Source organism: Vulpes vulpes, chromosome X (genome assembly GCF_048418805.1).
Source record: "Vulpes vulpes isolate BD-2025 chromosome X, VulVul3, whole genome shotgun sequence".
NCBI lineage: Eukaryota > Metazoa > Chordata > Mammalia > Carnivora > Canidae > Vulpes > Vulpes vulpes.
The window spans coordinates 107344490-107370825 of NC_132796.1; the positions used below are offsets into that span (position 1 = coordinate 107344490).

General features: G+C 40.8%; 1 pseudogene; it reads right to left on the reverse strand.

Moving 5' to 3' along the window:
• Positions 1–24991: 24991 nt before the first annotated feature.
• Positions 24992–25111, reverse strand: LOC112927692 (U4 spliceosomal RNA; annotated as a pseudogene).
• Between the last annotated feature and the right edge of the window lie 1225 nt (positions 25112–26336).

A 26336-nucleotide genomic window follows, 5' to 3' on the forward strand; every position in this document is an offset into this window, starting at 1 on the left:
ATATTTCTATTTTGGAAGACATTAAGGGCTCATGGCTGCCTTTTGAGATAGAGCAGCTCAATATTTCTGGCTCAGCCCCTTTGATTGAAAGTGTTTTTACTAGACTGACCAGATTTCCTCATTGCTCTGTCCTCAGGCAGAGGGACTTCCTCTAAATATATTGAAGGAAACCAGGGGTCATGGTCTGGCTTCTTTTTTCCCCTTGAGACTTGTGTAGGGCGCCTAGTTCAAGGGACTTGGCTGAGGTCAGGCACCCGTTAAGACTATGGCACAGCCAGGACTTCAAAGTAGGTTCTCTGGTCTAAGTTCAGTGCTCTATCCAGTCCATGTCACTGCCTCCATGTGAGAGCATGAGGGACTGAAGTTTCATGCTTTGACTAACTGTAGACTTAGGAAGTCCAGCCAACAGTGAAGAAGGTCTAATTCTAAGATTTCTCTAATCCTCAGGTTCCTCACTTATTGGATGGGGTTGATCATACATATTCCATGGGATTTTGTGACAATTCAGTGACATAATTTAGGTAAAGCACTTTATGCAGTGTTCTACCTCAAGGTACATATTCAGTAAACCTTGAGCCCTACTCTTGGCTAAGAGCTTGATCTCTGGAGTCAGTGACACAAATTTCAAAGTTCCAGTTTTACTACTCACTAGATGTGTGACTTTGAGCTGCTTATTTAAAAAAATATTTTAGGGGATCCCTGGGTGGCGCAGTGGTTTGGCGCTTGCCTTTGGCCCAGGGCGCGATCCTGGAGACCCGGGATCGAATCCCACATCGGGCTCCCGGTGCATGGAGCCTGCTTCTCCCCCTGCCTGTGTCTCTGCCTCTCGCTCTCTCTCTCTCTGTGTCTATCATAAATAAATAAAAAAAAATTAAAAAAAAAATAAAATAAAAAAATATTTTATTTATTTATTTATTTATTTATTTATTTATTTATTTATTTATTTATGAGAGAAGGCAGAGACACAGGCAGAGACACAAGCAGAGGGAGAAGCAGGCTCCATGCAGGGAGCCTGATGTGGACTCGATCCCGGGACTCCAGGATCACGGCCTGAGCTGCAGGCGGCGCTAAACCGCTGAGCCACCCAGGGCTCCCCTGAGCTGCTTATTTAATGTCTCTGACCCTTGTTTTCCTCCTCTGTCTCATAGGATTGTTACGAGATGCAATGAGATCATGTATATGAGCCAGCGAGTACAGTGCCTCTCACAGAGGAAGTAATCACCTTTAGTTTATGTTACATGATTATTAATGGTGGGGCTACTATGAGAAGTTTAATGTGAGTCCCCTGCCTGGAGCAATCTTAACTGTTTATTTTTTTTTTTAAGATTTTATTTATTTATTCATGAGAGACACACAGAGAGAGATAGAGAGAGAGAGGGGCAGAGACACAGGCAGAGGGAGAAGCGGGCCCCATGCAGGGAGCCCGATGCGGGACTGGATCCTGGGACTCCAGGATCATGCCCTGGGCCGAAGGCAGACGCTCAACCGCTGAGCCACCCAGGCGTCCCAATCTTGCCGTTTAATGGTGAAAGACAACCCCTTGAACTTGTGACTAGGGTCCTTCATGTCTTATTTTTCCTCCTCTTTGTCTCCTGCACTCGGTTAATCCCACGCACAAATTCTTCCTTCATACTCAGAAGTAAAGGGCCAACAGCACAGAACATTACTTCTCTCAGTAGGATTTGCAGTTTTCAAGGGACCAATGGTGTTAAGTCCCAGCCCTGGTTTATTTTATTTTTTCTTAAATTTTATTGTAATAAGATCTACTTTCTTAACAGTATGGAAATCTATACTTGGTCTAGAAAACATTGTCAAATACATTGTTGGCTTAAATTAAGCTCTAATGAGTTCTACTTTGTTTCATATCTCTTTTCCTATATTTATTTTATTTTTATTTTTATTTTTTTATTTATAAATTTATTTTTTATTGGTGTTCAATTTACCAACATACAGAATAACACCCAGTGCTCATCCCGTCAAGTGCCCCCCTCAGCGCCCATCACCCAGTCACCCCCACCCCCCGCCCACCTCCCCTTCCACCACCCCTAGTTCGTTTCCCAGAGTTAGGAGTCTCTCATGTTCTGTCTCCCTCTCTGATATTTCCCACTCATTTTTTTCTCCTTTCTCCTTTATTCCCTTTCACTATTTTTTATATTCCCCAAATGAATGAGAACATATAATGTTTGTCCTTCTCCGACTGACTTACTTCACTCAGCAGAATACCCTCCAGTTCCATCCACGTCGAAGCAAATGGTGGGTATTTGTCGTTTCTAATGGCCCAGCCCTGGTTTAGAGCAGAGTTTCTCAATCTTAGGATCACTAACATTTTGGGCTGGGTAATTGTTGTGGGGGACTTTCCTTTGCATTGTAGGTTGTTTAACAGCTTCTCTGGCTTCAACTCACTAGATGCCAGCAGTGCAACAACCCCCGTTACAGTTGTGACCTTTAAAAATATCTCTAGACATTGTCAAATGTCCCCTGGGAAGAAAAATCACCCATAGTTGATTCTAATCACTGGTTTAAAGGATTCTGTGAGGACATGAGGTGTTCCAGAATATCTTAAAATCACAGCAGGGATTATAAGTGTAAATGCTTACAGGGGCCAGGCAGAGATGGAAATGCAAGGGAACAGAGGAGTCCAATGCAATAAAGAGTGATGGGGCTTGTGGCAAACTAGAGAGTATATGCCATATCTAGAGTCATTCAAAAGCAACATTTAAAAAAATCTCTATGATCCAGACAAAGCATATCTGAAGTTTAAAATAAGCTGCCGGTGTGCCTGGGTGGCTCAGTCAGTTAAGCATGTGCCTTCAGCTCAGGTCATGAACTTGAGGTCCTGGGATTGCGCCCCTGCTCAGTGGAGAGTCTGCTTCTCTCTCTCTGTCCATCCCCTACTCCCTGCTCATTCTCTCTCTCTCTCTCTCTCTCTCTCTCTCTCTCTCTCTCAGATAGACAAATAAAATCTTTTTAAAAAAATAAATAAAAAATAAGATGAGCTGCCAGTTGGGATCCCCAGATGTAGACTGCCCCTTAGAATGGCTCAACTCTGGCACATGCTCTCTTCATTTGATGTCCCCTTCCCATTCTGCTATTCCCCCCACCTCCCCTTTCTGCCTTCAAAATAAGGATGTCCCTAGATAGCCAAGCCATATTAGGTCATCCTAAAACACAAAATTAATTTTAAAGTCCGCTAAAACTTCTCAAATACACATGTGCTATTCAAATGAGCAAATTTCGAAGATTATCCCTTAATTTGAAGCTGCCTGTATGTTCAGTGGAAAGGACAATGACATGTACTGAGTAGTAAAGGCGGGAGAGAAAATCCGCAAAAGAACACCAGAAAAACAGAGATCAGAATGTCGACAGGGATTGTGTCTGCGTGGATTTCTTTTTTCTTCTCCATGTCTGCTTTTCTATATTTTAAAAAGTGGTTAATGTTATACTGGGAAACGCCTGCTCTCGAAAGGAGAGGGACTCTGTGCCATCCAGCGCTTGCTCAGGTGGGGAAGGTGTCATGAAATCAAATACATGATAAAAATTCCAGCGGCCAAGCTAGCCCTCCCCAACCCCGCACTGTTGGAGGCGTCGTGTCTGATGAATAACAAGAGAACCTGAAGTTCCCCGCGTGTGGTTATTAACATTAATAATAATTGGAACACTAATCTCTGCCCACCGCGTTCTGTTCTCTGGTTGCTTTCTGCTGCTTTTTAATGACGCGCTTTTGCTTTTTCCCATGTACTCCGCATTATACACATGCTGTACTGCTCTACCTTCCCTCGATTTATGCATGTCTCTAGCAGATGGTTGGGCCAGTCCACCTCCGGTGCTTGTTTAGCATAACAGAGAGCTCAACAACTGGGGCCGCTCACAAGGTTCAGCTTGCCTCTCTGGATCCTGGTGGGGCGAACACACTGGGTTAAGGCCAACACTTGCCATCTCTGACCCTACCTTTGAGTTTTCCTATTCGCTTTTTAAGAGTTGTTTTTCCTCTCCCTCTTTATTCTCTTCCCCTAATCCTTTTTCTCGGTGTTCCCTAATTTCTGTGAGACTTCCCACGGTGGTGGTAGGGACAAGGAATTTTCCAGAAAAAAAAAAAAGCCATACTGAAAATCCAGTATTGGGAGGCCCTGCTAATCTCTGGCTGAGTCTTAGTGAGGACTGGAGAGTGTTCTCTCACTTACCCACTCCTTTTCCCTGTCTAGAGAAAGATGTGCCACATCAACCAGAGTCTTGTCAGCATGGTAGGATTTTTGAACCCATGAAGATACGAACCATTAAAGAAATTGGGATTGACCTCGAGTAATACGCTTCTAGTCTTTTGAAGCATGTGGAGTAGTTCAAGTCACCTCCCAGGAGTTTGGTCTTCTGGCTGCCTCAATTCAGAGCTACATTTATCCCCATGCTCTCAGCACATTGCTTTTAAACTCCTGCAGGTCTAAGGAGTACTTACGGATGCTTACTATGACAAAACGAGCTTCATTTTTTTTTCCACGTCTGATCTGGGTCCTAAGATCTTTTAGGCTTTTATGTACGAAGGACAAATTTCACCCTTAAGGACATCTGAGGAGTTGAAGGTTGTTATTGTTCTAGGATGTTACAATTTTTGCCTTAATGACTTAAGATGCACACAGCTTGAGACGAGAGCTGTAAAGTGCCAGTCTGAAGTTTGCTGTAATGTTACTTCCATGTGGATGAAAAAAAATTGATTCCTAATTCATAAACTATATCCCCAGATGCCAGTCATTACGTACTTTCCCAGTTTCAGCTTAAAAATACTCTGAGCAATGTATTCACAGAAGGGAGAAAGGGGGTTTGCTTTCTTCTCACCCCCAGGTGAAGAAGGGAAAAATGGAACTTTGTGGAGAGGAAGCCAAGGAAACAGTTGGGGTGGTGTGATTGTTGGGGGAGGAGCCTGGGTAAATGGTGGTCCCCATATATTTTCAGGACGGCTCTTTTCTCTCCAGAGCTGGAGGAAAATCAATATCTTGTTTTCAGATGGGTAAATGGAGTCGTCTCTTTAAAGTGCCCCGGTCAGTTCACCACACGTCGGGCAGCTGCTGCTTTCCAGGCCGCCCCGCGATTCCCAGGCTAGGAGGATTGACAAGGCGATGATAAACTAACGTGCCCCCTCAGCTCTGGGTGTGCGCCATTGTTCCCGCAGCTGAGACCCTCTGCTGCTATTTGCTTTCTCCCACATACATTATTCAACAGCCCAGGAAAAGGCCAAGAACCTCTTTCATTCAGGAATTCTGTATTAAAATAATCAATTTCAAACTGAAGCCGGGAAGGCCAGCTTGCTACAGGGAGAGCCTATTAATAAGCCACCAGTCTTTTCCATTTGCATTGAACTCATGCTGTATTGTGGTAATATGGGATTATTTTTTTTTTTTCAGTTTCCTCCAAGAAACCAAACATCACATTGGTTCTCCTGCTCTTTCATAAAGAGCATGTAGAAGAGCTTCTTCGTTTGATCCCGTCATTAATAGAACACTAGAGGCCATATTTGTGCCTGCTACTCTGCACTGGCTAATTCTGATTTTGAAAGTACTTTAAAAAAGCCATTAACTCTCCATGAAATGTAGCAGGAAGAAAAGTTTTCAAGTGTTTTGTTTTCCATTCATTGGCCTTACATTTCTTGTCTTGCCTCTCCTGCCCCCTGCCTCTAACCATCCCCCACATACACACACACACACACACACACACACAGAAGTTGTGATATTGAAGCACCAAGCCCAAAAGTTAGAAACCTCACATATATAAGCCAGGATAAATTTTAAGTGCTTTTCAGCAGCACCATGACATGCTCTCCCAAATGGGTGAGCTTTTCCTATTTGGTTAATAAAGGGTTAATCACAAACGCCCTTTTGTGGCTGCCTTTTTGTCAGAATTCTAAGTTTACATCAGTTCTTTTCCATGCCATTAAACAACTCAGTGACCAAAAAGTAACTATCAGTAATCACTATTATGTAATGGGCTCAACAAACATTTATTGAACACCAACTGTGTGTGCAGGAAGTGCTCAGAGCGTTGACTTGGGGCACCACGATGAAAGAGTTGTGATTCCCCAAGTGTCCCATGAAACATAGATTTTTAATAGGGTTGCCAGATTTGGCAAATATAAATACAGAGCCCTTAATTAAATTTGAATTTAGAGAAATAAATAGTTGTTTAGTATAACAATATACTTTAGTATAAGTATTCCTCTGTGCGACGTTTCAGACATACTTATACTGAAAGACTTCTGGGTATCTCAAATTTAACTGGGAGTCCTACATAATATCTCAGAAGCCCTATTTTTTTTTAAAAAAAGGAATTCTTGATGTAGTCTTGAAGGTTTTGAGATTGCTGTTTTCTTCTTCCCCATCACCTCCGAAACTTAGACTGGAAATTGATTCACTGAAGACTTCGTTAATAGGGTTCATGTTAATCAAAATTTTACTTTTCCATGCAAGAGGCAGCTTTTTCAACAAATTTATCCAGGGGTCTTCTTTCATCTTTTTTCTTCAACAGGTGGCATAAAATAAATACTTTTCAAATTTTTATGATAAATTATTTTTTTAAAAAAGTGCTAAACTCTTGTCAAGTAATTCTCAGATAACTCATAAAAATATACATTCCTATCCCAGGAGTCCGTGGATTTTGTACAAATAAAGAAAAGTTACCCAGAGTAATTCACTGCGTATCTACACTGTGCCAAGGACTGCTGAGCATTAGCAAGACAAAGCAGAGGCAAATGTATCCGTAGAAGTGCCCAGAGTATGGAGGCTCAATGAATAAGAGCTACCACTGACTCTGAGCATGTCCCAGCAGAGGAGAAACCCACAGCAGCAGTGCCTTGCAACTAGTGGTAGGGTCCATCCCAGAAGACAGAGGACTCAGTCAGCCTAGTTTCTGCAGAGTAGGTAAAGTTAGGACTTCCACAGCACGTGGCTGTTGTCTACAAGGATAAATTCTGGTTAATTCTGTAGGGGCAATCTAGGTGCCGAGGGAGCTAAGACACAACGACTGCCCTCCAGGAGCTCCAAGTGGAGTTGCAAAAGGCAGACGTAGTGCATACAAGACAAAATAGGTGTCAAGAGATTGGCTATAACGGCAGGCTTATTAATTACAGGCGTACGATGTGCCAGGCGTCACGCTAAGTGCTTTCCATGCCTTGTTTCCTTTATCCTTATAATATCCCTTTGAGGTTCCCCATGATCTTCTTTGGGGACTCAAAGGAGGGAGAGAACTCCTCTGAAAATTGAGTCTTTCCATGCAGCAAGTATATGATTCTCTTTTCTGTACCATTTATCTAATTTGTCTGGTCCAATGCTAATAGTATACTGATTTAATTAGATTGCAGTGGCTTTATAATGTGTCTGGATATCTGGTCCCACAAAATGACATTTTAATTTATTGTGGAAAAAGGTGATTTAATAAATGATAATACATCTGACGTCTTCCTAGAGGAAAGTAACATTGCATGGACACTATCTTCCAACATATATTAAAATAAACTGCAGATGAAGACTGAAATATAAACAAAGTAATAAAAATCTTGCAGGAAATTCCTGCAGACTACACAGACCAAACAGGAGACAAGACTGGATACCAAGAAGCTATAAAAGAAAAGATGGACCTACCAGATACTATGTGAATTTAAAACTTGTATATGCCAAAAGAAACTGTCAAGAACGCCTCCAGACAAGTAATAGATTTATAAAATTATTTGTAATGCAAAGGACAGATAGAAGGTGTATCTACTGTATACAAAGAGGTCTTGCAAATTAAATAGAAGGGGGTGAGCACCCCAAAATAAAAATCACAAAGGATGTGAAGAGACACATTCACAGAATGATAATCCAAAAGGCTAAGCGAACTTAGGACGAGATGCTCAAATTCACTAGCGGTCAAATAGCCTCAGACTAAAGTAATAATGTGGTATCAGGTTACACCCATCAGACAGGTGAAAATTATTTTTATTTTTATTGCTATTTATTTTTTTGTGAAAATTATTTTTAAAATATCAGACAGGTGATAGTACTTTTTCCTGAATGGATGTTGAAAGATCCTGCAGCATGCTTTACCTAGGCAATCCTGCTCCTGAGAATATGTCCCGTGGAAATAAAAGCACAATACACAAGTCTCTATATACAAGCACGTTTATTGCAGCATTGTGTGTGGACACACACACACCCCACACTTCCATCTCCCCCCCCTCTGAAATGAAAACAAAGAGTATGCTATAAATAGGGAGGATGCGTAAATAAATTAGTAATTGACCCTTGAACTACCTGGGGGTTGGGGCACTAATTCCCTAGGCAGTAAAAAATCCACATATAACTTTTTAATCCCCCCAAACTTAGCCTACTGTTGAATGGAAGCCTTATTGATAATGTAAGCAGTTAACACATATTTGTTATGCTATAGGAATCATATACTGTGTTCTTACAATAAAGTAAGCCAGAGAAAAGAAAATGCTATTCTAAAAAAGTCACAAGAGAAAAAAAAAACCCATTAACAATACTGTACTGTATTTTTTCATAAAAAGATGTATATAAGTGGACCTGTGCAGTTTAGACCCACGTTGTTCAAGGGTCAACTCTATATCAATGCAATGGGATATTATGCAGACATCAAAAATCATGGAAAAAAACCCCAAAATAATGAAATAGAACTTTACGAGTATGCATGAAAGTAAGATGCAGAAAAGTGTGTTAAATATCTCATTTTTATGAAATACATGTTTTAAGCTATGTGTGTAATTTGTATATAATTATTTGGCCAGGAAGAAAAATATGAGAGGACACATAGTGAGTCGTTACTATAGGTTAGATGGTTAGAGTGGAGAGGGAGATGGGGGAGTAAATAATGTGGGTGGAGGAGTGGGCCTGTCCCAGGGGAAAATACAAAGATCATACTAAGGAAAAACCCCATGTATGTGTGTATTTTTCTTCTTTTCTTTTTTTTAAAGATTTTATTTATTTATTTATTCATGAGAGACACACACAGAGAGAGAGGCAGAGACACAGGCAGAGGGAGAAGCAGGCTCCATGCACGAAGCCCAATGTGGGACTTGATCCTGGGACTCTGGGATCATGCCCTGAGCCAAAGGCAGATGCTCAACCGCTGAGCCACCCAGGCATCCCTGTATTTTTCTTCTTCACGAAAAGTCTAGGAATTCATTCTGCAACCTCTTTTTTGTGTAGCCCCAAAGAAGGTAATCATTGTTAGGTCTATTGCTGGTGACTGCAACTGTCAGCCTGTGTGCAAGGCCAGCTCCCTGGTGGAGGAAGAAAATTCCAATTGCTGTGAGGCGGAACCTTCATTAGAGTGCAGGGACCATGGTTTTGCCCAAGACCACGAAAATGCAGAGGGTGCATCCGTCCACTTTAAATAATGCTCTTCAAAACTTAATTACTAGTTAGCAAGAATTGCTAGCTAAAATGGGAAGTTCCCCTGGTGTCACACATACAACCCATCCCCGTGTCATGTCATAAGTTACGGAATTGATTGGAAGGCTGTTCCTCTACCTCTGTGCCAAAATTCTTCTGGAAACTGTGGTCTGTCTTTCAAATAAATCTAAGTAGGCCACCTGGGTGGCTCAGTGGTTGAGCGTCTGCCTTTGGCTCAGGTCGTAATCCCAGGGTCCTAGGATCGAGTGCCGCATTGGACTCCCCACAGGGAGCCTGCTTCTCCCTCTGTCTCTCTCTCTCTTATCTTATAAATAAATAAAATCTTTAAAAAAAAACATGACTAAGTAAGGAAATATATCCTCGAATAGTTATAAGTTATCTATGCTGCATTTCTTTTTTTTAATTTTATTTTTTTATTCATGAGAGACACACAGAGAGAAGCAGAGACACGGGCAGAGGGAGAAGCAGGCTCCATGCAGGAAGCCCGATGTGGGACTCGATCCCGGGACTCCAGGATCACACCCTGGGCCAAAGGCAGGCGCCAAACCGCTGAGCCACCCAGGGATCCCTATGCTGCACTTCTAATAACGTCCTTGCATTGGGTAATGGGGAGCTTCCCATTCATGGTTCCTACAGCCAGGAAGGAGGTCCATCAATCCGATACAAAGATGCAGGATACAGCCTTCTTCACCTCTCCAGGAAGAAATGACAGGAGCCTGAGCTGAGGCTTTGGCAGTGGGTGTGGAAAAGACTGTTTCTCAAAGCCATGTAAGTATTTTGAAGGGAAACTTAGATGGTACCATTTGTAGAAACAGACAAGTCTGGAAGAAGAGTAGGTTTAGGGAGGTGAGAGATTTTAGACTGTCCACAAGTGGAATTGGAGATCCATGCCAGTCATGGTGGCGGTAAAGGATGAGCAGGGACTTGGAAACATGAGCCTTAAACTTAAGAGAGAGGGAAGGTCTGCAAGAGGTGAAAAGAGAAGCCTCGGTTGCCAAGAGTCTAGAGAGAGAAGAAAAGAGGAGAGGCAGAGACTGCAAATGTCATGTCATGTAGGGATGGGTGGAGGAAGGATGAAGGTGGGACAGGGGGGACAGGAAGCCAGGAGATAAGGGCAATGTCTGCCACCAAAGCCACGGTTCTGTGAAAGAGCTTGATCAACACTGGCACATGCTGCCTACTGGGTGGAAATGTGGAGGACGGGTGGGAAGCACTTGGAGTAGGCAATTAGAAGTGATCATTCCAGAAAAGCATGTCAGTAATCCATTGGAAAGCCGGATGGTGAAGGTTTAAGGAGTAGTTGGTAAAGAGGCGGAGGCAGTGAATGTAGACCACACTTCCAAGCTGTTCAGGGTGAAAAGTGGTGGCAGAAAGAAGCAAGGTTAAGTGAGAGCCACTTGGGGTGGTAGGAACGTGGTCGTGTTAAGGGTCGAGAGAGAGGGGCCACGTGAAGGGCGAGACAGAGCTTTAAAAGGAACATAATCAACTGATTGAATGATGTCCCTTGGCAGCAAGGGAAGCAAGCCTAGGACAGGGGAAGGAATACGATACAAGTTTCTTTTAAGACTTGGAGAGGAGGAAAAGGATGAGTGAGTGGGAGGAAGGATGGGCTGATGGATGCGGAGAAAAACCTTTAAACAATGTTGATGATTTTTTATTTTTTTTAAGATTTTATTTATTCATGAGAGACAGAGAGAGAGAGAGAGAGAGGCAGAGACACAGGCAGAGGGAGAAGCAGGCCCCATGCAGGGAGCCCGACATGGGACTCGATCCTGGGTCTCCAGGATCAGGCCCTGGGCTGAAGGCAGCGCCAAACCACTGAGCCACCCAGGGATCCTGATTCTTTTAATTATAAACACAATACATGTCTGTTTTAGGGAAATTGGAAAATGCAGAAAGTTGAAAAGAAGTTGGAAGTAACCTGTAGTCCCATCACCCAGGGATTACATTTGGTTATATTTCCATGTATTATTTTCTACACAAATGTTTACTTTTGTCTTAAAAATTTGGGAGCCTAGCGTGTGATTTTGAACGCCCTCTCCTTAATTCTTCCTGAGTATATTTGAGCATTTTCTCATTCTTCTATATATTCTTTGCAAACAGCACTACTAATGGCTGCAAAATTGAAGGACTGTGGCCCATTTTGTTTAACTATTTTTGTCTTAGTGAGCAGTCCTGTTGTGCTCAGTTTGTCCATGTTATAAATAATACCAGCATTCTTAGGAAGGATTCCCAGAAGATAGATGACCAAGTAAAGTTGTGAATTAAAAAAAAAATTTAATAGATTGCTTTCCAGAAAAGGTGTATCAATGTATACTCCCAGCAGGCTTGAGGGTTACTGTTTCATCCCACCCTCACCAAATGTGGATGTTGTGATAAGATACACACAAACAAAAATGTCTTTCTAATTACTAGGCCAAAAACATATGTTATTTTAATCTGTATTTCTACTATTACATATAGAGTTTAACGTTTTAAATATCTTGATTAGATTTTATTTTTTATATGTATATTTTTTATTGGAGTCAGCCATTGATTAGATTTTTATATTTCATTTGTGTACCATCTACTTTTGGTCTTTCCTTTTTTTTTTCTATTGGGTGTAAGTTTTCCCTGCTTCCTTCTACAACCTCTTTACATAATCACAATACCTACAAACACTGTTACATTGTTTCAAAGCAAAAATCTTAGTTTTTGGTAGGTCTTTTAATTTTGTTTGTTTGTTTGTTTTAGGTCTTTTAATTTTTTTCATTTCGTGTTTGATCTACAAAAGTTTTCATTTTGAATATGGTTGACTATATTATTTTTTTCTCTTTCTTTTATATTAGGAAAGTCCTCTCTAGCCCCAAGATATTTAAAAAATTCACTTTTATTCTTGTCTATGCATTTATGGTTTCATTTTTTCCACTCTCTAAACCACCTGAAATTGATTTTTATGTGAAATATGAAGAAGTGATCCAATTTTATTTCATCATAGTTAACCAATTCACCCAACACCATTTGTACATTATATTTCATTTTCTTTCTGATTTGGGATACAGCTTACTCTTAGACTAAAAAACATTTAAAGATGTGACGGTCTTTTTCTGGGCCACCATACATTCCTTTGATCTGTCTGTCGTTCAACTCTAGTTCTAGTACTGCTTTGTTTTAATTACTGTAGCTTTAAATTGTGTTTTAATATTAGAAGATAATAGTTTCTCTAGTCTATTGCTTTCTAAATGAACTTAGAATCTCTCAAGTTCTCCTTATAAAAATCCTGCTGAAGTGGTTATGGCAATAGCATTAAACTTATAAGTTACTATGGGAAAAATCAACATCTTGGCCCTCTAGTTATATGAGGCAGCACAGGGTATTGGTAAAGTGTTCAGCCTTGGAACTCAGACTACTTGGGTTCAGATTCTGGCATTGCTATTTCTTAGCTGTGTGACTTTTAGAAAGTTACTTAATCTTTCTGTGCCCAGTTTCTTTTTTGGGAGGGGGGCAAAGGGGAGGGTCAGAGGCAGAAGGATAGAGAGAATCTTAAGCAGGTTCCGTGCCCAGTGCGGAGCCTGATGCAGGGCTTCATCTCACGATCCTGGGATCATGACTCAAGGCGAAATCAAGAGTGGGACACTTTACTGACTGAGATGTCCGGGTGCCCCTATGTTCCAGTTTCTTAATCTGTAAAATGAAAATACTATTAGTACTTACTTGTAGGGTTTGTGTACAGGTTAAGTAAATTAACGCTTGTGTAAACAGGAACTTAGAACAGCACATGACACACAGTAAGTATTTTGTAAAAATTAAGTATGGTATCTCTCCATTTATTAAAGTGGGCTGGGGCCTTTACGTAAAGTACAGGCAGTCCTCTCTTTGCATGGTTCTGATATTCACGATTTTCACTTACCATGATTTAATTAAATAACACCAGGCTGCTGACAACACGATTGAATTTCAGTCAACGTGGGGTATTAACTGAGTTATTGCATAAAGTACAAACTTAGGCTCTCTCTTCAGTCCACAAATTCACCATGTGAGTAACAAAAGCTTAGTGTCATTAGTGAGCAGTTGTATCATTTCTCTCAAAGTCTATTGGTGATTGTTCGCTGAGCAAAACTGTGTGGTTGTGTTGCCTCTTTGTCTCTCAGTGATAAACTCACATAACATTTTACAAAATGGACCATTGAAAGAATGAATTGGACAACAAAGATAAAAGTGCAGCAAAGAAACCAAAAGTGATATTGCTAGAAGCGAAACATAGATTAGAAAGATAAGTGAGGTCAAAAAAGAAATAGCTAAACTTGGGAATTGGGGAGATCCTAGAAATGCAGCCCGAGGAATTTTTTTTTAAAGATTTTTATTCACTTATTCATGAGAGACACACAGAGAGAGGCAGAGACACAAGCAGAGAAGCAGGCTCCTCGCAGGGAGCCCTATGCGGGCCTCGATCCTAGGACCCGGGGATCTTGCCCTGAGTGGAAGGCAGACGCTCAACCACTGAGCCACCCAGGTGTCCCAGCCCCAGGGATTTAATGAGGATGAAATTATTGGCATAAATGGTGTTAGGAAAAGTTGTCGTGACAAAAAGAATAAAGATGTCCCAAAGACAGTGACACCAGCAAACATCCACGTGTAGAGGGGATTCTTGGAGAGATTTCACCACACTGAAAGTGTGAAGGATAAACTGCAGAACGTTGATCCAGAACTTTAAAAGGAGTTTGCCAATTTGTTAAGGTGTAGAACATAGAGCTCGCTGGCTTGTATTGTAAGTTATGAGGAGAAGGAAAGCACTGTGAAAGCTAACATTGGTAAGTTTATTACAAAGTAATGCAACATTTTAATTTTTTTATTTTTTTAATGCAACATTTTAATATTCAGTGTTTCTAAGGTTTAAATGGCAGTGTACTACCAAAATAGTAATTTAATTTTTTCCCATTACCTTATAAATTTATAATGGAATGGACGGTAAGAGGATTTTTAGTGTTTTGATAAAAATTTGTAAAGGTCCTAGAACAATTGTAATTTTCTCCATGGATTATTAAGATTACTTTGTATGGTTTCAACATTTATGGTTTAGCTTTTGGTTCTGTATTACCTGGCTTGTAACTTTTTTCATATAGGCCATCCCATACACACATTTCTTTTTTTTTTCCATACACGCATTTCTTAGTAAGATTTTTTTCTTAGTTGTTTAAAATTTATTGTTGCTGCTGGAAGCGGGATTGGTCTTTGTTATTTTGTTTTTATTATTTCTAACAGGATATTGCTAATGAATAAGAAAGCTCTTGCTTTTTGTGTATCTACTTAGTGTCTGAATACTTTCAGCTCTTGCTATACCTAACAGATTCTCGGTTGATTTGGTGCCTGTCTCCTGGTAATCATGGCTCCAAATTTTACATGGAACAGGTGCATTAAAAAAAAAAAAACAAAATAAAACAAAACTCTGGCTAACTCAGAGAGAGGGTTGCTTGCCTTCTTCTGTTTTGGGGATAGGTCCTTGTTTCTGACAGCATAGGTCAGTGGGCTTGTTTCCAAAGCAGTCTTGATGGCATGGAAGATGACCCTGAGTTCAAATCTCCAATGGCCACATACTAGCTGTGTGATCCAAAACCTGCGTGGACTAAACCTTAGTAAGGACATTTCCCTGAGATAGAAGGATTAAGTGAGATACTGCGTATAAAGCACCTCTCTGGGAGTTAGCACGAAGAACAAGGTCACTAACTGTTAAGTATTATTATTTTAATATTTTTATCTTTTCGTATTGAGATATAATTGACATATAACATTATGTTAGTTTCAGGTGTACAACATAACAATATTTGTATATATTGCAAAATGATCACCACAATAAGTCTAATTTAACATCCAGCACCACGCGTAATTACAAATTTTTTTCTCGTGATGAGAATTTTTAAGATCTGCTCTCTTGGCAACTTTCAAATATACAATACAATATTATTAACTATGGTCTCCATACTGCATTGTCATCTCCGTGACTTGTTTATTTTTAAAATTTTTAATATATTAATTTATTTTGAGGCAAGGAGGGGCGGAGGGAGAGGGAGAATCTTAAGCAGACCCCACGCCCAGCATGGAGCCCCAGGTGGGGCTCGATCTCATGACCCTGAGATCATGACCGGAGCCAAAATCAAGAGTTGGTTGCTTAACCGACTGCATCACCCAGGCGCCCCATGACTTGTTTCTTTTATTTTTTTGACTTGTTTCTTTTATAACTGGAAGTTTGTACCTTTGAATCCCCTTCAACCATTTCACACCACCAGTCTGTTCTCCGTATCTGAGTTCAGGGGGGTATATGTGAGATCATACAATATTTGTCTTCTCTGTCTGATTTATTTCATCTAGTATAGTGCCCTCCAGGTCCATCCATGTTGTCACAAATGGCAGGGTTTCCTTATTTTTTTTTAAGATTTTATTTATTATTTATTCATGAGACACACACACACACACACACACACACACACACAGAGGCAGAAACACAGGCAGAGGGAGAAGCAGGCTCTATGCAGGGAGCCCGACGTGGGACTCGATCCCAGGTCTCCAGGATCACGCCCTGGGCAGAAGGTGATGCTAAACCGCTGAGCCACCCGGGCTGCCCAGTTTCCTTATGTTTTATGGCTAATATTCCATTGTGTGCGTGGGTATACCACATTTTAAAAATATTTTATTGGGGATCCCTGGGTGGCGCAGCGGTTTGGCGCCTGCCTTCGGCCCAGGGCGCGATCCTGGAGACCCGGGATCGAATCCCACATCGGGCTCCCGGTGCATGGAGCCTGCTTCTCCCTCTGCCTATGTCTCTGCCTCTCTCTCTCTCTGTGACTATCATAAATAAATAAAGATTAAAAAAAATGTTTAAAAAAAAATAAAAATATTTTATTATTTTAAAAGTTATTATTACTTACAAACAATTTATTTTTTCCTGGCCCAGCTGTGCTGCTTCGGCACCCACCCATGCTTTGTTTAAGGACTTTCTGCCAGGACTATGGCACATGGTTGGGTATGTTGCTGGTTTTCAATGTTATTGCATCTCTTTAGCTCCGTGGTTTCTTATGTATTTAAGTGAGGAAAGTGGCTTCTGTTTTTAACTCAGAAGTCAATAAGAAGACATCCTGAGTTGGAAAGAAGGGTCTGGCATAGATATGTCTTCTCTCATTCTTCCCACATTTATTTGGTTGATAAGACCTGTGAAGCCCATCTCTAGAGCCTCTTGTATCCCCTCACCACTCCCCTTCCCTTTCCATTCCCACTGTCTTACATCTGGACCTTGGCTTGCACTTGAACGTCTGTGATAGCTTCAATTTTATATTTAAAGATTTTATTTATTTAGAGAGAGAGTGTGTGAGCAGGGGGAAGGGGAAAGGGCAGAGGGCTAGAATCTCAAGGAGATTGTGCTGAGTGTGGATCCTGATGTGGGGCTCGAACCCAGGGCCACGAGATCGTGACCTAAGCTGAAATCAAGAGTCCGTCGCTTAACCCACCGAGCCACCCAGGTGCTCCTCTGTAATAGCTTCTAAATAGATCTTTCTGCGAACAAGGGGTGGTAGAAAGGGAGGTGGGCGGGGGGTGGGGGTGACTGGGTGACGGGCACTGAGGGGGGCACTTGATGGGATGAGCACTGGGTGTTATGCTATATGTTGGCAAATTGAACACCAATAAAAAATAAATTAAAAAAATAAATAGATCTTTCTGCCTCTCTTTTCTGACTGCTGTTACCCAGACCTTGCATCAGGAAATTCTTCCTCCTTCTTCCTCCTCCTCCTCCTCCTCCTCCTCCTCCTCCTCCTCCTCTTCTTCTTCTTCTTCTTCTTCTTCTTCTTCTTTAGGAAATTCCTTCTAAACCATTTCCCTAACTTACCTTCTCACCATTGCTAACACCATTAGTAGTTTCACCTCCAAACATGCCCAGTTACTCCTCATTCTTCAAATACATCTGTGCTTTTCTGCTACCACGTGTACTCACAATTGTTCCTCCAGCCTAAAATTCTTGCCTCGTCCCACCTCCATCCTTTAAAACCCTGCTCATTGTCATATGCCACGCCTTCATTCTGAAACCCTTCTTGATTTTTCTTTTCCTACCCTCTCCCTCAGAAATCAGAGCAAATAATTTCTTCTTCCGTGTTACAAACTTATTTGCTTGTACTTAAATTTTCCCTTTCTTAAATTAAGTTCTTCTTAGAAGTGGAGTAGATCTCCTGGGATGTCTGGGGGCTCACTCAGTTGAGCGTCTGCCTTTGGCTCAGTGGTCCTAGGATCGAGCCCCGCCTTGGGCTCCTTGCTCATCGAGGAGCCTGCTTCTCCCTCTCTCTCTGCCTCTCCTCTGACTTGTGCTCTCTCCCTCTCTCTCTCAAATAAATGAATATAATCTTTTTTAAAAAAGAGAGAGAGAGAGAGAAGAAGAAGAAGAAGAAGTAGAGTAGATCTCCATAAACCGAAAGTTTCTCAAGCACAAGAGCCATGTCCCCAGCATCTGGAGACATCCTGGAGGATCTTGACATTGTATTGTATTTGTCTGCTTGCCATTCACCCATTTCCCCACTTGCCCCCCACATTTGAAGAAGGGTAAGGACGGTATCTTGTTCACTATTGTACCGCTGGTGCCTAATTGCAGAGCCTCACACATAGTAGGTGCTCAATAAAAGCTTGCAGAATCAAAGAATAGCCCTCCTGCTTCATCGACCCCCCCGACCCTGTGATTCGGGCCTCCTGTCTACTTCATCAGCTACTGCCACCGCTTGGAATTGCCCGCTTCACCTCTCAGATCTTGAACTCTGCAATGCCTGCCAATGACCGAAACTTTCCATCTTTTGGCGGACTTTTTCAACCCCATTGCTGTGACTGATGGCCCCCTGACCTCTCCCTGTTCTTCCAGGCAGCCCCTCTGTGACTTCCTTCACCTCCCTTCTCAGCTCAACATTCTGTTTCTGTTCTTTCCAGAGCTCCGGCTAGGGTGGGGTCACTGGGGCACAGAAATTTAGAGGGCACCGCATTTTTCTCCCACCACCTCTCTGGTCTCTGTTGGAAGCCTCACCCTGGCCCCAGGCCAGCCCCCTTGGCAGTCGCAGAGATGGATGGAGCGAGAGGCCCGAGGTCAAGGGCTGGGAGCGCACCAGCCAGGGGACCTTTTGTGCACAGGGCTGCCCCTCCCCCTTCCAAGAGCAGCTTCCATTGAAGAGAAGGCAAGTTTCACGCTTCTTGCCCCAGGCGCCAAAAATGCTGGTTAGGGCTCTGGTTCTGTCCTCCCTTCCCTCACCCCTTGACACTGTGCCAACCTCATGCTGCTTTCCCTGCTTCAGAGCTACAGCGAGCCCTGTCACTGGGCTTCCTGGGACCACCACCACTTCCAGCCGGCTGCCCTTGGTAGATGCTTGATGGCTAGCTGCTCATCTCTCCTTTTAACTGCTAGAGGATGGATCTTGGGCAGAATTTGCATTGGGAATATTTTGTTGCAGGATGCAACACACACACACACACACACACACAGAACCTGAGAGTGAGCTGACAAGTCCCTCTCAAAGCCTCTGTTGCCTCATCTGTAAAATGGAAATGATAATAGTATCTACTTTATTGCATTGTTCTAAGGCATAAAGTGCACAGCAGAGTGCCCAGTACATACAGCAAGCACTCAACAGACATGAGTTACCTCCCCTGAGTTTTGAATTATCCTCCTGCATTTGCTCTTTCCAAGACTGTAGTGAGGATTACATCAAACAAACAAAAAAACTAGTGAACACACTTGCTATAGTAGGTTTAATAAATGTTAGTTAAGACCAATTCCGGAGGCCAGGCAGCAGCTCTTCGCCCCACCCTCTCCCCGTCTACACCGCACCTCCTCAATACTACCCCCATCAATGATCTGAAAGTCTCCTAAGAGCATTTCTTTTTCAGGATCTAGAAACTCAAAACTTCTTGAGCTGATGCCAAGAATGTTCACTGCAATCAACTTTGTCTCTGTCACAAAGAGGCCAGCCTTGGGTTTCGAATTTTGCCACTGAGTGTTGGTCTCCTCCTTGACTGCAGTAAGAGATTTAAGTGCAGTTGAAATCAAAGCCGTTTGATTCTATCAGTGGGTTTTTAAAACCCAGGGACATTTTTATCCATATTTTGAAATCTCAATCAACTGTAAGGTCAGAATTGCAAAAAAGGTTACTATAAAGTTCTTTACTCACTTTTACCCAAATGTGTTTCTTTTCCAAAGCCCGGCATTCTATGTGCATGTTCATTGTACGTTGTTTCCAGCTGACTTACCTTTAGAAAAGTCCTAGCCACAGGAAATGCGTGCCCTGGAAGTGACTCGGGCCCTACGAGAGCACATATCCTGCACACTTAACCGCCAAGGAAAGTGGACTCACAGCTCCACATGTGAACTAAACCAGGTTCTATTTTGCTATGTCTGGAAACACCTGATTCTGTTAACATTTTGCTTATTATACAAGAATGATGTTTTAAACTAGCTCATAGCATTTTCAGAACAAAATATTTAAATTTTGATAAGGTCCAGTTCTTCAACTCGTTTCCTTTATGGTTTGTGCTTCTGGTGTCAAGTATACAAATCCCTGGTCCCAAAGATTTTCCCCTATGTGTTTTTTTTTCCCCCTGAAAGTCATGTATTTTACATTTAAGTCTGTGACCCATTTTTGTATAAGGTGTGAGACATAGATCAGGGTTCATTCTTTTGCCTATGGATGCCCATGTGTATCACTTGTTGGGAATAGTTTGTTACCTCCATTGAATTGCTTTGTGGCTTTGTGAAACATCCGTTAGGCACATTGGTATGCATCTATTCCTGAGTTCTCTATTCTGTTCCATTGATCTATGTGTCTATTCTTTGGCCAATACCACACTGTCTTGATTATTATAGGTATAGAGTAACCCTTAATATCAGGTGGAGTGATTCCTCCCTCTTTTTTCTTCTTTTTATTCAAGATTGTTTGAGCTACTCTAGGGCCTATGACTTTCCTATATAAATTTTAGAATAAGCTTGTCTGTATCTACCAATCCTTGCTGATATTTTTATAGGAATTGCATGAAATCCATAGATCGGTTAGGGAGGAATTGGCATCTTTACTCCGATGAGTCTTCCAATCCATGAACACAATATATTCCTCCATTTATTTAGGTGTTCTTTGATTTCTTTCATCAATGTTTTGTAATTCAAGCGCACAAGTCTGTACGTGTTTTGTTAGATATGCACCTAGTTCATTTTTCTTTTTCTTTTTTAAATATTTTATTTATTTATTCATGAGAGATACAGACTGAGAGAGAGAGAGAGAGAGAGAGGCAGAGACACAGGCAGAGGGAGAAGCAGGCTCCATGCAGGGAGCCTGATGTGGGACTTGATCTCGGGACTCCAGGATCACACCCTGGGCTGAAGGCAGGTGCTAAACCCCTGAGTCACCCAGGGATCCCCTAGTTCATTTTTCTTAAAGTGATTGTAAATTATACTGGTTTTCCGTTTTGGTTTTTAGATGTTCATTGTTAGCATAAGGAATGCAACTGATATTTTGTGTCTTGTATCTTGCAACCTTAATGGATTAATTTCTAAGTTGCAAGAGTTTTGTATCAATTTCTTGGGATTTTGTATTTATACAATCATGTCATCTGCAATACAGTTTTATTTCTTCCTTTTCAATCTATATATGCCTTTTGTTTCTTCCTGCCTGTCACAGGGCTAGAACTCCTAGTACTATGTTGAGTAAGAGTAGTGAAAGTTGACATCATTGCTTTATTTTGAATTTTAGGGGAAAAGCCTTCAGCCTTTCACCGTTATGAATGATGTTAGCTGTGGGTTTGTACAAGTTCTTCATCAAGTTGAGGTTGTCCTTCTTCACTCTTAATTTGCTAAGAGATTTCATTTTGTTTTTTAAGTTATGAATGGTAGTTGAATTTTGTCAACTGCTTTTTTCTGAAACTATTAATATGGTCATTCGATTTTTCTCCTTCAGGCTATTGATATAGAGGTTACATCAATTGATTTTTTTTCATTGATTTTGGGATAGTGAGCCAGCCTTGGTTAATAAATCCCATTTGGTCACTGTTTGTAATTCTTTTTGTACATTGCTGTATTTGAGTTGCTAATATTTTTATACATTGCTATATTGGAGTCAATACTTTTTGAGGAATTAAAGTTCTTAATGGATATTGGTCTGCAGTTTTCTTTTTCCTTTCTTTTTTTGTACTATGTCTGGTTTTCGAATCAAAGTAATGCTTGCCATAGAAAATGAGTCAGAAAGTGCTTCTTATTTTATTTTCTGAAAGAATTTGTGTAAGATTGGTGTTAATCCTTTAAATGTTTGGTAGAATTCTCCAATGAAACCATCTGAGCTTGGATATTATCTTTTAGGGGGAGTTTTTAATTAAATACAATTTCTTTAATGGTCATAGGACCAAAGAGGATGCCTATTTCAACTCCACTGAGGTTTGGTAAGTTGTGCTTTTCAAGGAATTGTTTCTATTTCATCTTAGTTATCAAATTAATGAGCCTACAGTTGTTTGTATCGTTCTCTTATTTTTCCTTTAATGGATACATTCTCTGTAGTGTTATTCCTGCTTTGTGCTGGATGTTGTTTGTGTCTTCTCTCTTTTCATCTTTCTCAGTCTTTTATTGATTTTTTTTTCAAAGAATCCGTGCTTTGTTTCATTGATTTTTCTCTCCTGTTTTTCTATTTTCAGTTTTATTGATTTGTTTGCAGCTTTATCCTTTTATTCCTTCCTTCTGCTTGCTTTGGGTTTATTTTGCTCTTCTTTTTTTAAGGTATAGGAATTTAGATGATTGATTTGAGATGTATCTTGCTTTCTCATATTAGCATTCAGTGCTATACATTTGCCTTTCCACACTGATATAGCTGAGTCCCATATGTTTTAATAGATTGTATTTTCATTCTCATTCAGTTCTCTATATTTTATTTATTTTAAAAAAGATTTTATTTATTTATTCAGTTCTCTATATTTTAAATTTTTATTTGAAACTTTATGATCCATGGATTATTTAGAAGTATATTGCTTAATTTCCAAATGTTTGGAAGATCTTTTGTTATCTTTCTGTTATTGATTTTTAGTTTGATCCCACTGTGCTCAGAGTATATATTCTGAATGGTTTCAGTTCTTTTTTTTGAGAGAGAAAGAGAGAAAGCATGCAAGCGGTTGTGGGGTGGGATAGAGGGAGAAGAAGAGAGAGAAGCCCAAGCAGGCTCCATGCCAAGTGTGGAGCCCCATGTAGGGCCCAATTTCACCACCCTGAGATCATGACTTGAACCCAAATCTAGAGGCAGACACTTAACCAAGTGTATACTTGACACCAAGAACCACCCAGGTGCCCCTAACTTCAGTTTTTTAAAGTAGCTTATAGTGTTTGAACACTGTGAGAAATAGCATTTTTCCATATTTCAGGCATTTGGGGAACACAGTGCTGCATGAAGAGATGCACGATTCTTTTTGTTGGGGGACAGGAGGTTATTACTTCATGAGTGCCTATTGCTCACTCCCTCCCTGAGTGCTTTACATACATAATTTTGTCTAATGCTCTCAATAACCCTTTCAAGTCGCTACTCTTATTAACCCCATTTTAAATATGAGAAACCTGGCAGCCCCGGTGGCCCAGCAGTTTAGCTCCATCTTCAGCCCAGGGTGTGATCCTGGAGATCCTGGATCGAATCTCACCTCAGGCTCCCTGCATGGAGCCTGCTTCTCCCTCTGCCTGTGTCTCTGCCTCTCTCTCTCTCTCTGTCTGTGTCTGTCATTAATAAATAAACAAAATAATAAAAAAATAAATATGAGAAACCTGAGAACAAGAGTTTAAGTGACTTGCCTAATTTCACTTGGCAAACATAGGATTTGAATTTTAGCCCTTCCATCCTGAAAACTCTTTCCACTAGAGAGTTACAGGTGAAAAAACTGGTAAGGACAGGAGAAATAAAGGATAGTATGGACCATGTCCTAGAAAAGCAAGCAGGCAAGCAGTTATCCAATGTCCCTCTTGTTGCTGCTTTCTATGATGATGTTTAGATACCTACATCAATTTGATATTTGATTTTTATTTTTTTGATATTTGATTTTTTAGATTACATATATTTTTAATAAACTAGTATATCATAATAAAACAAGGTAACAGATTGCAAACAACTAAAACCTATGTCAAAGGTATTAACTTAAAAAAAGTATTATTGAAATAACAGTGAAATTTTAAAGTGCCAATTTCTTGTTATCTGTTGTTCAATGATGGTACTTGTAATTTAAATAGATGACACATTATCAGGTGTCATAGTAAGTTAAAGTGTATTTTTAAAATAGGTGTGTTATTTTGAAAATAACTTCCTAAGCCATTGTTTAAACTGGTTTTTTTTTTTGAGAATTAAAGAGAATTTGGCCTAATGGTTGTTTAAACAAATTCCTGTGCTAATAGCATTCTATCATTGTAAATATCAGCGCTCATTACATTACATATTTCAGTAAAAGTGAAAAAATAAAAAATTTTAATGACAATATCCTTTTTAAAATTTTAGTCTATGAAATATTTTCCAGTATTCTGAGCTTATCTTTATATTTTTGTGTCTTTCATGCCCTCCTTCCCCTTTCTGTTCTATCTGGACCCTCAGGGGATGGAGGATACTCACCCAAATGGGGAGGGTGGATCTCTTCACTCAGGGACTGATATTTGATTTTTAAAATCTTAATTCAGATGATACGGATTTTGGGGGGGGCCACATAATGTCAAATAATTAGTTTGATTATAATAATGTAGAGTTTAATGGCAAAGTGCCTTAAGATGTCTGTAGAATAGAGTATAACACCTAGTCCCAAGGGATGTAGTACTAAGATAAGGGATCTGAAAGTGTTTCACCATCAAGCACTATACAAATTTATGAGATTATTATGATGATAATGGAAATTATGCTAATGTTTATGTAGGAGCCAAGCCCCTGTTCATCATATAGAACAAATATTTTCAGCCTTGAGGCTACAGACCTCATGGGAAGGATTCTCTGAGACTGTGTGTAAACAATATGGGAAGGTGCATTTGGGGGAGGGAGACTTATCATCTCCTCCCAAAGAATATTTGGAACTAACTGCATGAGTGTATAAATGAAATGGGAATGGCTGACCATGTGATATACAGAATAGCACACAGTCACAGACTTCTGCATACTGAAGTGGTTTTGTCGGGTGCAGCCAACTTGAAGAGGGTTTCTTTTCTTATCCCTAGACATGAATGGCCTATATGCTACTTCCCACCTGAACTGAGCTTAGCAAGAAGCATATTCACATGACAGTGTATATACCCAGATAGGAAGCTTCAGGCATTTTACAGATGAAACCATCCTCGTTAAGTTTCAATTTTGAACAGGTCTGTACATTAGCTAGTTAGGAACTGGAATATCTGGATTTGTAGAACTAAGAGGATTCTATACTTGGAGTGTTACCATGGAACAACTGAGGACACAGGGACTGTGAAATCTCTGCCACTGGTGTAAAAGCCACTCCCCAGCCCCCACCCCAAGAAGTGACCTTTACGCTACAAAATTGGTCTAGACCAGGCAACACATTGTAAGGTGCACAGAGGAAGCTCAATGAATGACTCAGAATCCAGGCGATGAAAGAAGATTCAGGAAAAACTGGGAGAGATGCTATTTCTTTAGCCACATTTGGGAAAAGTTTTCAATTAGCAATAATCGCGCCTCGGATAAACCTCATTGGCTACGATACTGCCACTACGCAAAGCTTTTTAGCCACATTTGGATAAGGAATGGCATAGCTCCAAAGATAGGAGGTATTAGACATGATGTAAGAGCTGACCGGTTGGCATTTATGAGGCTTGAGTTAGCTTGGCACAAAGCTGGACGTCAAGCACCTATGTTGGGATTGGGTCTCAAGACCCAGTCTGTATCAGACCAAATGTCTATCTGGAATGACTTGAAAGACATGAAGTGCAAGAGAACATGGTCATGGTCCCAGAAGAAAACCGAGATAGGTATCTTTGTAGTATCAATCCTTGAATGTGAGGGGCTATAACTTTGCCTAATAAAATACAGGATGACAATACTTCATGGGAAATACTATATATTATTTGTCATTTATCTGAAATGCAATTTTAACTGATCATCCTGTATTTTTATTTGCTGAATCCAACAATCCCAGATGAGTGAAAAGCCATTTTCCCGGGACAGGACCTGAGGTAAGAAGACTAGTAATTCTCAGACTTTTCTTTTAGGTAGGCCCCAATGTGAGGCTTGAGCTCACGACTCTGAGATGAAGACCTGAGCTAAGATCAAGGGTCGGATGCTTAACTGACTGAGCCCACCTAGGCACCCCTTTTAAAAAATGTTTTAAGTAACTCTCAGACTTCAATGTGCATACACATCACCTGAGAAGTCAGCAGGTATGGGATGGGCCTCAAGCACTAGCAGCTCTAAAATGTTCCCAGGTGATGCTGATGATGTTGGCCACAGACCATACATTAAACAGCAAGGGGCTAGATGTTTCCGTTACTGAGGCACCTTTCCCATTCCACAGTAAAAGTTCAGTCATTACCACCTAACTCTTCAAGGCCCAGGTGGAAGAATGTCTTCAGTTGTGTTGCAGATAGTGCCCAGAGGTGAAGAATTTGGAGTCCATATTGGGTGGACAAGGCAAGCAGAAACTCTAGCAGAATGGAGCAGTAACAGGATTCATGGTTCTAACCCTGTGGTTCCCAAATTGTCTGCATATCATTATCATCAAGAAATCTTTTAAAAATTCCAGAGCCCAGGCCCTCCCAGACTAAGAAATCACAGTCTTTGGAGGGTGGGTGGGTTGGAAATGGGCATTAGTATTTTTGAAGCTCCCCAGGTGATACTTATGCGCAATTTGGGGAACCACTGTTCTAGTGCCAGTACTGGTAATGAGAGAACATAGGCAAGAACAAAAAACGCTTTTATAGTTCCAAAAACTGAGCTGGGGGCGGGGGGA